The sequence below is a fragment of the Budorcas taxicolor genome, chromosome 15 (genome assembly GCF_023091745.1).
Source record: "Budorcas taxicolor isolate Tak-1 chromosome 15, Takin1.1, whole genome shotgun sequence".
Lineage (NCBI taxonomy): Eukaryota > Metazoa > Chordata > Mammalia > Artiodactyla > Bovidae > Budorcas > Budorcas taxicolor.
In genome coordinates, this window is record NC_068924.1 from 28,855,459 (window position 1) to 28,873,536 (window position 18,078).

Below are 18,078 nucleotides of genomic sequence, written 5' to 3' on the forward strand. Positions count from 1 at the left end.
TTAGACTCTACTTGAGATTTTTTTTTTTGTCTTTCAATTTCTCGATTCTTCTCATCATTCAAATTTCAGCTTAAATGTTATTGCCTCTGAGATGAACATGACTTTTTGTGTGTGTGTGTGTGCCATGAGGCTTAGAGGGTTTTAGTTTCCCGAGACCAGGGTTGGAACCCAGGCCCTTGGCAATGCAAGCACAGAGCCCTAATCACTGGAACGACAGGGAATTCCACTGACCGTGCCTTTATAAATAGTCTGCTTCCCCACCCTGGCTTTCCTGGCGGCTCAATGGTAAAGAATCCACCTGCCAATGCAAGAGACACGGGTTCAATCCCTGGGCCAAGAAGATGCCCTGGAGAAGGAAATGGCGACCCATTCCAGGATTCTTGCCTGGGAAATCCCAAGGACAGAGGAGCTTGGCGGGCTACAGTCCATGGGGTCACAAAAGAGTCAAGCATGACTCAGTGACTAAGCAACAAGCTCCTCCCTCACTCTTTACCACATTAAGCTGCCTAAAATTATTTTGTTTGCCTGTTTATTGCCTGTGCCCTCCCAAGCAGCAAGCCCAACTCAGCCCATTTCTGGTTTCACTGATTCATCCCAATTGCTCTTTTGTGCTGGCCACCACTTCAAGCTCTTTCCCTGCTGAGATAATGCAACCTGGATTGTTCAGAGTAGTCTGTGTTTAATGCCTGGATTGCTCCACAGTAATTATTAATAGTGTTTCTGTTTTTTCTCGGTAATATTCCAATTTGGACAATAAATTATACAACCACTGTTACTTATAGCCTTGTACCATAGCCTTTTGTGCGTGTGTGCTGTCGCGTCAGTTGTGTTCGACTCTTTGTGATGCTATGGACTGTAGCCCACCAGGCTCCTCAGTCCATGGGATTCTCCAGGCTAGAATATTGGAGTAGGTTGCCATGCCCTCCAGGGGATCTTCCCGACCCAGGAATAGAGCCTGTAGCTCCTGCATTGCAGGTGGATTCTTTACAGCTGAGCCACAGGGAAAGTCTTCATAGCCATTTGTACATATGTCTTATTTCTAACCTCACTGAGTACAGGAAGCAAGTCACGTTCCCGTGTCTTTCATCAATAACACATAGTAAAGTATTTTGTATAAATATAGTAGAAAGTGGCACCCCACTCCAGTACTCTTGCCTGGAAAATCCCATGGATGGAGGAGCCTGGTGGGCTGCAGTCCATGCGGTTGCTAAGAGTCGGACACGACTGAGCGACTTCACTTTCACTTTTCACTTTCATGCGTTGGAGAAGGAAATGGCAACCCACTCCAGTGTTCTTGCCTGGAGAATCCCAGGGACGGGGGAGCCTAGCGGGCTGCCGTCTATAGGGTCGCACAGAGTCAGACACGACTGAAGCGACTTAGCAGCAGTAGAAAGCTCAGAAAGTGCTTGTTAAATAAGACTGGCTGATGCATTAAAATATCACGTATGTGAAGAGTCTAGCAAAATAGCTAACACATTCTAAGTGTGTTAGGTTAAAACAAAAAAGATCAATATATGTTCCTTTCCTTTGCCCCGTGTCTCCCAAGCTCTTTGTTGACAGGCTGTGCCACATAATTTAGTATCCAATTACACACTAGCTAATTTGCTTTTATTGAGTTTTTTTGTGTGTATGTGGTCGTATTTCTTCTACTAGATTGGAAACTCTTTGAAGGCAAGCATCATTGTCTTATAATTCTCTATTCCACGTAGCAAAACTAGTTCATTTTATAAACTTGTTGATCACTGAGATTCTCCACCCTCATTGGCTGGTAATTTGTAGGAAAGAGTGGAATGATGACCATGGTAGAAGGTATCAGTTTAGGTCCCAACAATCAGAGGCAACAGGGTTGAAGATCACCTTCCCTCTTTGTAGATGATGCCTCTTGTGTTCTTCCAGCCAACAGACGTAGGAGGAGTAGGAAATCCTATTCCTAAGGATTTCAGTGACATTTTCCGAGTATGGGTCCAAAAGAGCAGGTAGTAGTTACGCAAAAGCATGGTTGTCTTTTGGAAGTAGGGGAAGAATGAAAGCTATGCATAGTGCTGAGCACCAGCTGGGATGGAGTTCCGCAGCTATTCAACCTCCCTAAACCTGTTTTCTCATCTGGAAAATCAGGATAATACCTCTGCCTCTGGGGTGGTTGTGAGAAGAGTACATGAGAAATAACACATTAAATGCTTAGCAGAGGGCCTAACTTATTGCAAGCCTCAGTAAACAATAGCTATTTTTATAGTGGGTGATCTAGGTAGCTAAAGGTTTCGATGCTAAAGGTGGGGCAGCTAAAAATATAATTGCTATCGAATTTTTAGTTGAATCTTGTTTCTAGTGTCAGTGACAGCTGTAATTCTTTACCTGTTTATTCACTCAACCATTTATTCTTTTGTTCATTTATTCACTGTTCATTCGTTTTTCTATGCCAGATACCAGGATTCCCTGGTGGCTCAGACAGTAAAGTTCCCACAATGCAGGAGACCCAGGTTTGATCCACTGGTCTGGAAGATCCCCTGGAGAAGGAAATCCACTCCAGTACTCTCGCCTAGAAAATTCCATGGATGGAGGAGCCTGGTGGGCTACAGTCCATGGGGTCGCAAAGAGTCAGACACGACTGAGCAACTTCACTTTCTTTCATGCCAGATCCACAATAAATGTTTATTAAATATTGTTGAATAAGGGTGATGTGAAGAAAGAAATCAGAGAAGGCAGTGGCACCCCACTCCAGTACTCTTGCCTGGAAAATCCCACGGACAGAGAAGCCTGGTAGGCTGCAGTCCATGGGGTCGCTAAGAGTCAGGCACGACTGAGTGACTTCCTTTTCACTTTTCACTTTCATGCATTGGAGAAAGAAATGGCAACCCACTCCAGTATTCTTGCCTGGAGAATCCCAGGGACAGAGGAGCTTGGTGGGCTGCTGTCTATAGGGTCTCACAGAGTCAGACACGACTGAAGTGACTTAGCAGCAGAAGAAAGAAATAGGTGAGGAAGATTAAGAGGTACAACCTTCCAGTTACAAAATAAAAGAGTTGTGAGTGTGAAACGTTCAGTGTGGGGAATATAATCGATAACTATGTTCTTTGCAAGGTGACACATGGTAACTAAACTTATTGTGATCATATTGAAATGTGTAGAAATACCAAATAACTATGCTGTGTAATAGAATGAACATAGTCTTGTAGATCAATTATACTTCAAAAACAGACAAACAATTAGGATTGACATATGTTCACCACTATCTATAAAACAGATAACTAATGAGAACCTTTTATGTAGCACAAACAACTTTACTTGGTACTTTGTAGTGACCTCAATGGGAAAGAACTCCGAAAAAGAGGGGACCTATGTATGCATTAGCTGATTCACTTTGCTGTCCACCAGAAATTGACACAGTGGTGTAAAGCAACTATAGTCGAATAAAAAACAAACAAATAAACCCATAGTGAAAAGAGATCAGATTGGTGGTTACCAGAGAGGCAAGTTGGGGCAGGAGGAATTGGATGAAGGCAATCGAAAGGTATAGACTTCCATGCATAACATAAATAATTACTAGGAATGTAGTGTACAAGATGATGAATATAATCAACACAGCTGTATAGTGTACAAGAAAATGGTTAAGAGAGAAAATCCTAAGTGTTCTCATCACAAGAAAAAAATTTATTTCTGTTTCTTTTATTTTATATCTGTATGCAATGATGGATGGTCACTAAACATTTCATGATGTATGTAAGTCAAATCATTATTCTGTATTCCTTAAACTTATTCAGTGCTGGATGTCAATTATAAATAATTATAAATGAAGCTGGAAGGAAAAAAATTCAGTTACAACTAAAAATGTTGACTTATTTGTTGCCTTGCAAATAGCTGAGAAAAGAAGAGAAGCTAACAACAAAGGAGAAAAGGAAAGATACACCCATCTACAGACAGAATTCTAAAGAATAGCAAGGAAAGATAAGTAAGTCGTATTAATCAAACAATGCAAAAAAAAAAAAAAGAGGAAAATAACAGAATGGAAAAGACTACAGATCTCTTCAAGAAAATTAGAGATACCAAGGGAACATTTCATGCAAAGATGAAATATCCAATAAAGGACAGAAACGGTACAGACCTAACAGAAGAAGAAGATATTAAGAAGAGATGGCAAGAATACACAGAACCATACAGAAGAGTTCTTAATGACCCAGATAACCATGATGGTGTAATCACTCACCTAGAGCCAGATATCCTGGAGTGGGAAGTCAAGTGGGCCTTAGGGAAGCATCACTATGAACAAAGCTAGTTCAAATCCTAAAAGCTATTTCAAATCCTAAAAGATGATGCTGTTAAAGTGCTGTACTCTATACGCCAGCAAATTTGGAAAACTCAGCAGTGGCCAGAAGACTGAGAAAGGTCAGATTTCATTCCAATTCCAAAGAAAGACAATTCCAAAGAATGTTCCAACTACCACACAATTGTATTCATCTAGTGTCAGACTTTATTTTTTTGGGCTCCAAAATCACTGCAGATGGTGATTGCAGCCATGAAATTAAAAGACACTTACTCCCGGGAAGAAAAGTTATGACCAACCTAGATAGTATGTTCAAAAGCAGAGACGTTACTTTGCCGACTAAGGTCCGTCTAGTCAAGGCTATGGTTTTTCCTGTGGTCATGTATGGATGTGAGAGTTGGACTGTGAAGAAGGCTGAGCACTGAAGAATTGATGCTTTTGAACTGTGGTGTTGGAGAAGACTCTTGAGAGTCCCTTTGACTGCAAGGATATCCAACCAGTCCATTCTAGAGGAGATTAGCCCTGGGATTTCTTTGGAAGGAATGATGCTAAAGCGGAAACTCCAGTACTTTGGCCTCCTCATGCGAAGAGTTGACTCACTGGAAAAGACTCTGATACTGGAAGGGATTGGGGGCAGGAGGAGAAGGGGATGACAGAGGATGAGATGGCTGGATGGCATCACGGACTCGATGCATGTGAGTCTGAGTGAACTCCGGGAGATGGTGATGGACAGGGAGGCCTGGCGTGCTGCAATTCATGGGGTCGCAAAGAGTCGGACACGACTGAGCGACTGAACTGAACTAACATGCTTAGCAAGGTCATGCTCAAAATTCTCCAAGCTAGGTTTCAACTGTACATGAACCAAGAACTTCTAGATGTTCAAGCTGGATTTAGCAAAGGCAGAAGAACCAGAGATCAAATTGCTAACATCTGTTGGATCATAGAAAAAGGATTCCAGAGAAACATCTGCTTCATTGACTAGGCTAAAGCCTTTGACTGTATGGATCCCAACAAACTGTGGAAAATTCTTAAAGAGATGGGAATACCAGATCAGCTTACCTTCTTCTTGAGAAATCTGTATGTAGGTCAAGGAGCAACAGTCAGAACTGGACGTTGAACAACGAATTGGTTCAAAATTAGGAAAGGAGTATGTCAAGGCTATATATTGTCACTCTGCTTATTTAACTTATATGCAGAGTACATCATGTGAAATCCCAGGCTGGATCAAGCATAGACTGGAATCAAGATTGCCAGGAGAAATATCAACAACCTCAGATATGCAATGACACCACCCTTATGGTAGTAAGCAAAGAGGAACTAAAGAGCCTCTTGATGAAAGTGAAAGAGGAGAGTGGAAAAGCTGGCTTAAAACTCAACATTCAGAAAACTAAGATCATGGCATCTGGTCCAATCACTTCATGGCAAATAGATGGGGAAACAGTGGAAACAGTGAGAGTCTTTATTTTCTTGGCCTCCAAAATCACTGCAGATGGTAACTGCAGTCTTGAAATTAAAAGACACTTGCTCCTTGGAAGAAAAGCTATGACAAACCTAGACAGTGTATTAAAAAGCAGTTTAATACAGTTTAAAACTTAATTAAAGCAGTTTAATTTTGCTGACAAAATTCTGTATAGTCAAAGCTATGGTTTTTCCTGTAGTCGTGTCTGGATGTGAGAGTTGGACCATAAAGAAGGTTGAGCACTGAAGAATTGATGCTTTCAAACTGTGGTGCTGGAGAAGACTCTGGAGAGTCCCTTGGACTGCAAGGAGATCAAACCAGTTAATCCTAAAGGAAATCAACCCTGAATATTTACTGGAAGGACTGATGATGAAGCTGAAGCTCTAGTATTTTGGCCACCTGATGTGAAGAGCTGACTCATTAGAAAAGACTCGGATGCTGGGAAAGATTGAAGGTAGGAGGAGAAAGTGAAAGTGAAGTTGCTCACTCGAGTCCAACTCTTTGCGACCCCGTGGACTGTAGACCACCAGGCTCCTCTATCCATAGAATTTTCCATGCAAGAGTACTGGAGTGGGTTGCCATTTCCTTCTCCAGGGGATCTTCCTTAAACCCGGGTCTCCTGCACTGCATGCAGATGCTTTACTGTCTGAGCTACCAGGGTGCTGACTAGGAGAAGGGAATGGCAGAGGATGAGATGGTTGGATGGCATCACTGACTCAATTGATATGAGTTTGAGTTAGCTCTGGGAGATAAGGAAGGACAGGGAAGCCTGGCATGTTGCAGTCCGTGGGGTCACAAAGAGTTGTACACAACTGAGCAACTGAACAATGACAACAAAAAATTTTGAATAAATAACAGAGTAATAAGTAACATGAGGAGATGATGACATTTTGGGAGATATGCTCTCAATGTTATCTCTGGATGAACATAAAATGTCCTGTGACTAAGGTCAGGGTGCTGGTTGCTAAAAGTGCAAAACCAGTGACTTCACCTAAGGGAACACAAAATATGTAACATTCCTTCAAGTCTTCTAACCTGTTACTGACTGGCAGCAGATGACTGCTTCCTATGTGTGTGCCTGCTCAGTCGCTTCAGTTTTGTCCTTTGCGACCCTATGGAGTGTAACCTACAAGGCTCCTCTGTCCATAGGATTCTCCAGGCAAGAATACTGGAGTGGGTTGCCATGCCTTTCTCCAGAAGATCTTCCCAACCCAGGTTTCAAACTTGGATTTTCTGCATTGCAGGTGGATTCTTTACTGCTGGGCCACTGGGGCAGCCTGACTGCGTGCTACTTTGCACAAAAACTCAAGGTTGCAGAGGTCAATCCTCAGTTTCCCTTCTCTACCTCTAGACTCATCTTCCACAGAATCTAGCCTTACATCTCCCCTGACATCCCTTCCTTCTAATGCTCCAGGCAGAGTGAAGCACTCCCACTTTGGTGCCACCATTGTACAAATTTCTATTACTGTGCACATCTCTTGGTATCAGAGATAACTTGGCTGTAGATTCACAGGTACTGGGTCTATCTATGCCTCATTCTTTCCATGTCCAACACCTGACATAAGGCCTGACATTTGATAGGTGCTCAGTAAATGTTTACTGAATGGGTTCTTGAGCAAACTAAACTGTACGTTCCCTTTAGTTTCCTTTTCAAAAAGCATCCTTCCAAAGGAATTACATAGTATCTCAATTTCTACTTCCTCGTCCTACATCTTTTCCTGATGTCTTATATCCAATGCATCGCCAAGTCCTATGGGTTCAATCTCTAAAATATTTCCTGAATCTGTCTGTTCCTTATTACCCCGTTGCCTCCAATATCAACCAGACAGAACTGTTTCCCACTGGCCTGTTTCCTGCTGTTGTGTCCTAAGTTGGGCTCCCTACTTACCCCTTCTTGTCTTATCCCAACCTATTGTCCCACACATCCTCAGTGATATTTTTCATGTAAATGACAGCATCAGCACCTTGCACTGTCAATAGCTTCCCAACATGCAGAGAATACACTCCTATTTCCCTTCCCTGGTCTGCAAGGGCCTATATTATCCAAGTCCTACCTATCCTTTCTATTTCAGCTCCTGCAACTCTTCCTTGTTGCTCATTCTACTCCAGCCACAGTGGCCCTTGGAAGTTCTTAACGTCAGCAAACTCTTTCCCACCTCAAGACCTACTGTTTTCTCTAACAGAAGCACTTCTCCTCTCTCCTTACACAGCTGGCTTCTTGTTGTTCTTCTTGTTGCTGCTTCTTCGCAAATGTCATTCCTCAAAGATCCTCCCGAACATACCTACACCCTGTCCTCTATCATAGGATCTTGTTTATTTTCGTCATAATTCTTATCAGAGTTCCAATTATTATATTTCATCATGATGACTTGGTTTGGGGAGGTGTTTGTTTGTTTGTTTCTGTCTGCATGGCATGTGAGATCTTAGTTTTCTGACCGTGGATGGAACCCTTGCCCCCAGCAGTGGAAACACGAAATCTTAACCAGGGGACCGCCAGGGAAGTCCACCATGATTACTTGTTTACTGTTTGTCTTCCCTATTAGAATATAGGTGAGCATGGAACACAATGTATATTTTATTCCCCACTGTATCCCAAGTGCTTAGTACAGTCCCTGGAGCAAAGAATATACCAAACATGTACAAGTGAATACATGAATGAGTGCCCTCACTATTTTAAGTGCAAACTGTCTAGCTTTTCTTTTAACTTGCAAATAGGTATAAGACTCCTCAGACTAAAGGCTAAAGATTTACCCTTGACTTTCTCTTCCCCTTGCAGCTGCAGCCCTGTTGCTTCTTCGCTTACTTGACCAAAGAGTGGATTGTCTGTCTAGACCTCATCCACTCCCACTCTGTGAAACAGCTCTCACTAGTACCATGAATGACCTCTTTGTTTTTAAATCCACAGACATACGCTCCACTTCTCAGCCTACTTGACCTTTCTACAGCCACACTTCCTCAATTTGGTTCCACAGAACACTGTTCCCTTGAGTGGGTCTAATGAAAAGTGTGTTCCTGTTCCTCCTATTAAACACCTTTATAGCATCCTGTGCTTCAACTCTGTAGCATTTAGCTCACTTGCAGTTAATTTGTTTAATTAGTTAATATCTGACTTTTCTGAGAAATGCATGTTCTTAAGGGCAGGGACCCTTATCTGATTTTTACTGAATAGACCCATATTCTAGCATGTAAAAGATGTTTGTTGAATTGAATGAACGAATGAATATGTTGCCCTCAGGGGAAATCACAATGTGAATATATTAAATGTAAAATCCTACACAGAAGAAATTTGTTCAAATTTATTTAGATCAGGATTTTCCAAACTCAGTTGCCCATAGCTCTCTTTGTTCTCTCACACTCCCAGTAAAATACCAGCAAACATCCCGGGGGAATTTATAAAACACACATGGGAACATGTTACTCTCCAGTGTTACATTTTGTTGAATAATCACTGTTTCTCCATATCTTCCTCACCTGACTCCCAAGGACTCCACTTTTCCTGATTCTCTTTTTTTCCTTCGCAGATGATCTCACCCATCATGAGGTCACCAGGCATTTAGTGTGTTGTTAACCACCAATTGTATAACCCCCAGGCCTGTGTCCCATCTAGTGACTAGATATATCTATCCTGGCTGCCTCACTAGCCTTTCATCCTGTGTCTAACCCCTGCAACCTCCCTGGCCTTCTTGTATTGTATACCTTGGTTAATGGTATCGTCATTCATTTAAGACGGAAACCTAGAGGTCTAAATTAAATTGATCAACTTTATTTCAGAAATATTGTTTATAACTTGGGCTTCTCTGGTGGCTCAGGTGGTAAAGAATCCACCTGCAATGCAGGAGACCTGGGTTCGATCCCTGGGTTGGGAAGATCCCCTGGAGGAAGGCAACCCACTCCAGTATTCTTGCATGGAGAATCCCTAAGGACAGAGGAGCCTGACAGACTACAGTCCATGGAGTCCCAAAGAGTTGGACCTGATTGAGTGACTAAGCACAGAACAGCCTATGTAGAAATACTGAGACACTTCTGGGGATAGAACAATAAAACAATAAATAGGTAATTATAATTATGTGTGATAAGTGCTATTATAGAGGAAGTAGACAGAGTTCCCTGAGAGAGTCAGCAGGAAGGGGCACATAACTGGCAGGGTTTTCCAAAAGAAATTAAGTCTAAACTGAGACAGAGATATGAGTCAGAATTAGCCAGATGAATGGGGAGGGGAGAATGAGAAGTGCACACACAAAGCCTGGAGGCAAGACACAATTTGGCACATTTGAAATAAAAATAGTTCCCATTGGCAAGAGAACAGAGCTATGGGGAAAGATGAGGCTGGAGAGAGGTGGGCAGGGCCAGATCATGCAGGTCTTATAGGTCAGATAGAGTTTGTAGTTTACCTGAGGGCAATGGAGAAATCATTTAAGCAGGGAATCAGAAGCTCAAATGCCTTCAGGGGAAGGCAGGTGGCCTAAATCAATGTCCTAGAGGAAGCAATGGGGCCCACAAAGACTCTCAGAGTGCACACTCCCTGAAAGCACCCAACTTTGCATTTTAAAACTGTGACCTGGGCAAGAGCCACAATCACACTTTTTTTCTTTTTTAATTATTTATTTAGCTGTGCCAAGTTTTAGTTGCAGCATGTGGGATCTGTAATTGCAATATATGGGCTCTTAGTTGTGACATGTGAAATCTAGTTCCCTGACCAGGGATAGAATCCGGGCCCCCTGCATTGGGAGGGCAGGGTCTTAGCCACTGGACCACCAGGGAAGTCCCCGCATTTGTCTTTAAGAAAAAGAAATTAGACGCATGGAATGAAGCTAGGCAAGAGGCAGGAAGACCAGAAGGCAGTCCAAGTGAGAAATGAAGGTTTGAGTGGGAATCAAGTGTGGAGGGAGAGAAGTGGTAGGTTCTAGAGATATTTAGGAAGAAGAATCACCAGGCCTTAGGATAAATTTGATCTGTGGCTAAGGGATGATGAATTTTATAATTTTATATTCTATGTCATGACAAGAAAAATTTAAACAAAATTTTTCTTTGCCCATTTGAGCTTCCTCCTTTCCCTTTGGTATGTATTGTGTATCTACATTAACTAGATCTCCTTAGGAGATAACATCTTTCTTGATCTCATCAAGGGTCACAACTCCTCAGGAGATATCCTTCCTTCTTAAATATTATAGCCACAATGACCCATAATCTGGATTGTGTACGCTGCCAATAATACATCACTTAATATAATAGAGCCCTCTGTCTCAAAAACTGATATAACTGTATTTTGACCTTTAATGGGCTGAACTGTTCTAAGCACTTTCTGAGAAGCTGTTCCCAAGTTATACTTTGGCTCAAATAATTATTCATCAACAGGGAGAAATCAAGATTTGTTTATTACTGTTATTGTTGCTATTACAATGAGGATTCTATAGGAAAGTGAAAGAGATGGCAAATAGGTCAATGGTAAGAACAGCCAAATGGAAAGAAACACAAAGAACTAAAAAGACGAGGGGTTAAAAGAAGACGCAATTTTAAAAAAATTGTATTTGAGCTTTTGACCTTGATACTGAGTCATGAAGGCAAATTAAAAGCCTGAAAGTTCAAACTGGAGTTCCAATAAGCAACGCCAGATTAAACATGCATTTAATTCCACTTCCTTTTGAAACTCTACTAAAATGACAGAAAAGAGACTGAAAAAACAAAACAAAACATTGCTTAAGAACAAAGTTAACAAGAGAGGAGAGGAACGTTGACCGAATTAGCAGAACCAGGGAAGTGGCTTCCTATACTGAAAGAGAAAGCCAAGAAGCAACTTGGATTTCCACACCACAACTAGCAAAGGCTCAGGAACTGATGACATCGGTACCTCTCGAAGTTGTGGAGAGGAGGGACTATGAACAGGATGGATTGAGAGTCTGGTTAAAATGCTGTTAGACATCCAGAATCGCTCACTGACCCCAAATGGCTGGGCAACCTCTCTTCTCTTCCCTCATTTCAACAGAAAGCTGGAGATCTAGTTTCTGGAGCAGGTAAAAGAGACACAACCCTAAAGATACAGCCTTTAGCTGTTCCTCGAAGAAATAGACCTGCAAGATCAGTAAAGTACCCAGATGATAAGCAAAACACTCCCCTCCACCCACCCACCCCCACTTAGACAACCAAGAATCACTAGATATCTGAGAATGCCCTCTTATATGAAGATGAGACCAGAACAAATAGAGAAAAACTACTTACAGAAAACAGACTAGGTAGAAACCTGCCTCCTGTCTTCCTCTCTTCTATTCCCCTTCACTAATTTAGTTCCAACACCATGGGAATGAGCAGACAGATATCTATGAGGGGTTGGGAGAGGTGATATTAACGCAGGGTGAGCAGGACTTCTGTGGGGTGGAGACAGTGGTCATGACACTGGCAGCCAGGTACAAGCTGGTGAAGTCTAAGTAGAGTGACAAGGACTCCACAGAGGTATTGAGCCCAAGTAGGGTAAAGAGAATATTTGCAGAGGGAGTGGGAGCGGCAGCAGCAGCTGCCTGCCAGGGTTTTAGAGGTCAGATGAGTCAGACAGGCCATCAAGCATTGAGGCTGCTGTTGCTGCTGCTGCTAAGTCATGTCCAACTGTTTGAGACCCCATAGACTGCAGCCTGCCAGGTTCTTCCTCCATCCATGGGATTTCCTAGGGGAGAATACTGGAGTGGGTTGCCATTTCCTCCTCCAGGGGATCTTTCCAACCCAGGGATCAAACCTAAGTCTCTTGCATCTCCTGTACTGGCAGGCAGATTCTTTACCAACTGCACCACTTGGGAAACCCAAAGCATTGAGGGGTAGGTGACAATAGGCCCAAGCTTTGTGCCAGAGCCTGGGCAGGGCAAGGAGAGTATTTGTCCAGGAGAGGCAGGGGCAGCCATACAGTTTGGGAGATCAGAGTTTGAGCAGAGTCAGGAGTTATGTCCATAGCCAGAGTGATATGTTAGAGCCAAAAGGGAGGGAAGACAGCATGTGAATGGGATGGGGGCTGGATATGACAGTGGCCCCAAACAGGTTATGGGTATCTAAGTAGAATAAGAATGACTGTGATCCGGGAAAGGCAAGTGTCTGCAAGTGGAGTTCTGGATACACATATTTTCTAGCTTTATCCGCTGAGATAGAGCTTGGAAACAACAATGTGTGCATGCGTGCGGGCTCAGTCACTTCAGTAGTGTCCGACTCTTTGGCTGGCAACCCTATGGACCTCTGTCCATGAGATTCTCCAGGCAAGAATACTGGAGTGGGTTGCCGTGCCCTCCTCCAGGGGATCTTCCTGACCCAGGGATTAAACCTGTGTTTCTTATGTCCGCAGCATTGGCAGGCAGGTTCTTTACCACTAACACCACCCAGGAAACCCGGAAACAACAATACTCCAACGGCAATTAACACCCCTACTGCCCAAATCCTGGTGTCTAAATACCATCCTCAACTAAAAGAAACCTGGGACCCCTGAGGAAATGATTGATTCTAGAGTTGAGATAGGGAAAGTACAAGATAAACCTGGACCGTCTTTCTGTGTCAGAAATAAAGAGATTCTTAAAGAATAATGCAGAAAAAGCAAAAGAACATAAAGGGGGCTTGATGGGGACTCTCATTAACAAAATCTGAGCATCAAATAAATAATGACAATCAAATTGAATAAAATAGGAATCTATATGTCCATACTGATATAAAAATGAATAAATAAGTGAATGGGTAGAAGAGAAAAATTTTCCTTACTTTTAGAATGACAGCTAATAAATTAAAAGGAATAATAAAGTGAAAAATCACCATTTGGCAACCATCATAGTAAGGATTCATTAAGCTAAAGAAACTAATGAGTAAAAGTTTGAAGAGGAACAGTATATATACACAGTCTCAAAGTACCTCTGCACAAAATGTTTACTAAATTACATGGGGCAGAAGAGTAACTTCACATGGAGAAACCTAGCAGATACCACTTTAATCAGGTGATCAAAACAATCTCAATAATGGGACACATTGAAACTGGTTATTACCTGGGTATTAACTGATGTGTGTGTGTGTGTATGTGTGTGTGTGTGTGTATGTGTGTGTGGTTAGTTGTGTCCACTCTTTGTGACCCCATGGCCTGCAGCCTGCCAGGCTCCTCTGTCCACGGGATTTTTCCCAGCAAGAATACTGGACAGGGTTGCCATTTCTTCCTCCAGTACTGGTGGCACCAGTGGTAAATAACCTGCCTGCAGGAGATGCAAGAGACATGGGTTCTATCCCTGGGTCAGGAAGATCCCCTGGAGAAGGGAATGGCAACCCACTCCAGTATCCTAGCCTGGAAAAATCCCAAGGACAGAGGAGCCTGGCAGGCTGCAGTCCATGAGGTCGCAAAGATTGGACACGACTGAGCGCGCAGGTGCAGGCCTCCAGTGTTACCTGATAAGAGGCAATAAGGACACATCATCCCTTCATGATGTTCTTGCTCCCAAAAAGCATAACCTGAATTCAGTCATGAGGAAACTCCTGCAGCGGGACATTCTACGAAGTAAGTGACCTGTAAAAAATTTGTCGAGATCACGAAAGCCAAAGAAACAGTGGAATGCCTGTTTTAGATGGAAAGAAACTAGAGAGATATGACAATAAATGCAGTGTATGGTCCTGGATGGATCCTTTGTTATAATAGGCAGCATTGGGACGACTGGAGAAATTTAACTGGGGTCTGTGGATTAGATGGCAGTCATGTATCAGTATTAATGTGTTGATTCTAATGATATTGTTAGGTAGATCTTGTTTGAGGAAATACTCAAGTACTGGGAATGATGGGTATGACACCCATCATCGGCAATTTACCCATGTTGGCAATTTACTCTCAAATGATTTAAGAAAAATTTTCTTTAAACCATTCTTGAGGGGACTCCCCTGGTGGTCTAGTTGTTAGGACTCCTGGCTTTCCCTTAGGGGTCATGGGTTTGATTCCTGGTTGGGGAACTAAGATTCCACATGCTGCATGACACAACCAAAAAGCAAAACCAAACAACCCGTTCTTGTCTTTTTTTTGAAAATTTAGACTTTTCTTACAATAAAAAGAGAAATTAAATTAAAAATATATCACTAATATCCTCAGAGAAATAAGTAGCTATCAAATTAATGAAACAAGAACAGACACTATGAAAAGAAATGCTCAAACAAAACAGAACTCTTGCAAATTAAAAATATGGGTGCCCTGGCACACTTCCGGGCCCCCAGACTCTGTCATTGGGTCCAGCCCGGGGTTTCTAGTTGTGAGTGAGGCAGCATGTTGAGATGCAGGTTGGAAAACCAGGACACTCAAAGCAGACAACTGCAAGATGCTGTTACAAATGTGGAGAAACATTTTGGAGAGCTGTGCCAAATCTTTGCTGCTTATGTGCAGAAAACTGCCAGACTGCGAGACAAAGCTGACCTCCTGGTGAATGAAATCAACGTATATGCCTCTACTGAGACCCTGCATTTAAAGCAGGGCCTGAAAAACTTTGCTGACAACCTTGCCAAACGTCAGGATTATTGACAAGCTGAGGTTGAAAGACTTGAAGCCGAAGTAATTGAACCTTTGAAAGCTTATGGAACCATTGTAAAAATGAAGTGAGATGATCTCAAAGCAACATTAACAGCAAGGAATCAAGAAGTTAAACAATTTACTCAGTTGGAAAGAACACATCAGAGAAACCCATCTGATCGACATGTTATTTAGCAGGCAGAAACTGAATTACGAAGAGCTACAATGGATGTTCTAACTGTTGCTTCCTGATCTGCATACAGATTTCTCAAGAGGCAGGTCAGGTGGTCTGGTATTCCCATCTCTTGAAGAATTTTCCACAGTTTACTGTGATCCACACAGTCAAAGGCTTTGGCATAGTCAATAAAGCAGAAATAGATGTTTTTCTGGAATTCTCTTGCTTTTTTGATGATCCAGCAGATGTTGGCAATTTGATCTCTGGTTCCTCTGCCTTTTCTAAAACCAGCTTGAACATCAGGAAGTTCACGGTTCACATATTGCTGAAGCCTGGCTTGGGGTATTTTGAGCATTACTTTACTAGCATGTGAGATGAGTGCAATTGTGCGGTAATTTGAGCATTCTTTAGTATTGCCTTTCTTTGGGATTGGAATGAAAACTGACCTTTTCCAGTCCTGTGGCCACTGCTGAGTTTTCCAAATTTGCTGGCATATTGAGTGCAGCACTTTCACAGTATCATCTTTCAGGATTTGAAACTGCTCAACTGGAATTCCATCACCTCCACTAGCTTTGTTCATAGTGATGCTTTCTAAGGCCCACTTGACTTCACATTCCAGGATGTCTGGCTCTAGGTGAGTGATCATACCATCGTGGTTATCTTGGTTGTGAAGATCTTTTTTGTACAGTTCTTCTGTGTTTTCTTGCCACCTCTTCTTAATATCTTCTGCTTCTGTTAGGTCCATACCATTTCTGTCCTTTATTGAGCCCATCTTTGCATGAAATGTTCCCTTGGTATCTCTAATTTTCTTAAAGAGATCTCTAGTCTTTCCCATTCTGTTGTTTTCCTCTATTCTTTGCACTGATCGCTGAGGAAGGCTTTCTTATTTCTCCTTGCTATTCTTGGAACTCTGCATTCAGATGCTTATATTGTTCCTCTTCCCCTTTGCTTTTCGCTTCTCTTCTTTCACAGCTATTTGTAAGGCCTCCCCAGACAGCCATTTTGCTTTTTTGCATTTCTTTTCCATGGGGATGGTCTCGATCCCTGTCTCCTATACAATGTCACGAACGTCAGTCCATAGTTCATCAGGCAATCTATCAGATCTAGTCCCTTAAATCTATTTCTCACTTCCACTGTATAATCATAAGGGGTTTGATTTAGGTCATACCTGAATGGTCTAGTGGTTATTGTCACCCTGCTTATTTAACTTATATGCAGAGTACATCATGAGGAATGCTGGGCTAGAAGAAACACAAGCTGGAATCAAGATTGCCGGGAGAAATATCAATAACCTCAGATATGCGGATGACACCACCCTTATGGCAGAAAGTAAAGAGGAACTAAAAAGCCTCTTGGTGAGAGAGAAAGAGGAGAGTGAAAAAGTTGGCTTAAAGGTCAACATTCAGAAAACGAAGATCATGGCATCTGGTCCCATTACTTCATGGGAAATAGATGGGGAAACAGTGGAAACAGTATCAGACTTTATTTTCTGGGCTCCAAAATCACTGCAGATGGTGATTGCAGCCATGAAATTAAAAGGCGTTAACTCCTTGGAAGGAAAAGTTATGACCAACCTAGATAGCATATTGAAAAGCAGAGACATTACTTTGCCAACAAAGGTCCATTTAGTTAAGGCTATGGTTTTTCCTGTGGTCATGTATGGATGCGAGAGTTGGACTGTGAAGAAAGCTGAGCGCTGAAGAATTGATGTTTTTGAACTGTGGTGTTGGAGAAGACTCTTGAGAGTCCCTTGGACTGCAAGGAGGTCCAACCAGTCCATTCTAGAGGAGATCAATCCTGGGTGTTCATTGGAAGGACTGATGCTAAAGCTGAAACTCCAATACTCTGGCCACGTCATGCGAAGAGTTGACCCATTGGAAAAGACTCTGATGCTGGGAAGGATTGGGGGCAGGAAGAGAAGGGGACGACAGAGAATAAGATGGCTGGATGGCATCACCGACTCGATGGACATGAGTTTGAGTGAACTCCAGGAGATGGTGATGGACAGGGAGGCCTGGTGTGCTGTGATTCATGGGGTCGCAAAGATTCAGACACGACTGAGCGACTGAACTGAACTGAACTGACAATGGATGTCAGGAACAACTCATCATCTGGAGGAAATTACTGACAATTTTGAAAAGCAGAAAATAAAGGATATAAAGACTGTATTTTCAGAATTTATCACTATCGAAATGTTACTTCACAGAAAAGCTTTAGAGGTCTACACTGTTGCCTACCAAAATATACAAAAGATTGTTGAAGAAGGTTAGAGGTTTTCTGACATTCTCTATATCCACAAGATTATTCATCCCATTTAGATATTGTAAGAGCAAATTCAAAGTTACCTCTTCGGAGATCACTGTCATCTAAGTGTGTATCTGGAACAGGACAGGTATTGACCTCTCCACTAAGAAAGGGTCAACAAACAGAAGATGATGATGAAGAGGATGAAGATTTAGATGTTATAGAGGATGAAAATTAAATTTCTTAAGTAAACTTTGCATTTCTATTTTCATCTTAAATGACCTGGAATGCAGAATTACTAAAATTGTAAAGCATAATACTGGCCTCATACGTTAAACCTCAAAATTAAATGCTATTGGAAATTTAGAAATTATTAAAGGAAATTTATGCCAACCAAAAAAAAAATATGATAGCAGAACTTTTTTGTCTACTTACGAACTGTCACGATA

General features: G+C 42.1%; 1 pseudogene; it reads left to right on the forward strand.

The window, feature by feature from the left end:
* The first annotated feature begins 14,970 nt into the window (after positions 1-14,970).
* Positions 14,971-17,867, forward strand: LOC128060966 (CBY1-interacting BAR domain-containing protein 1-like; annotated as a pseudogene).
* Positions 17,868-18,078: the final 211 nt, after the last annotated feature.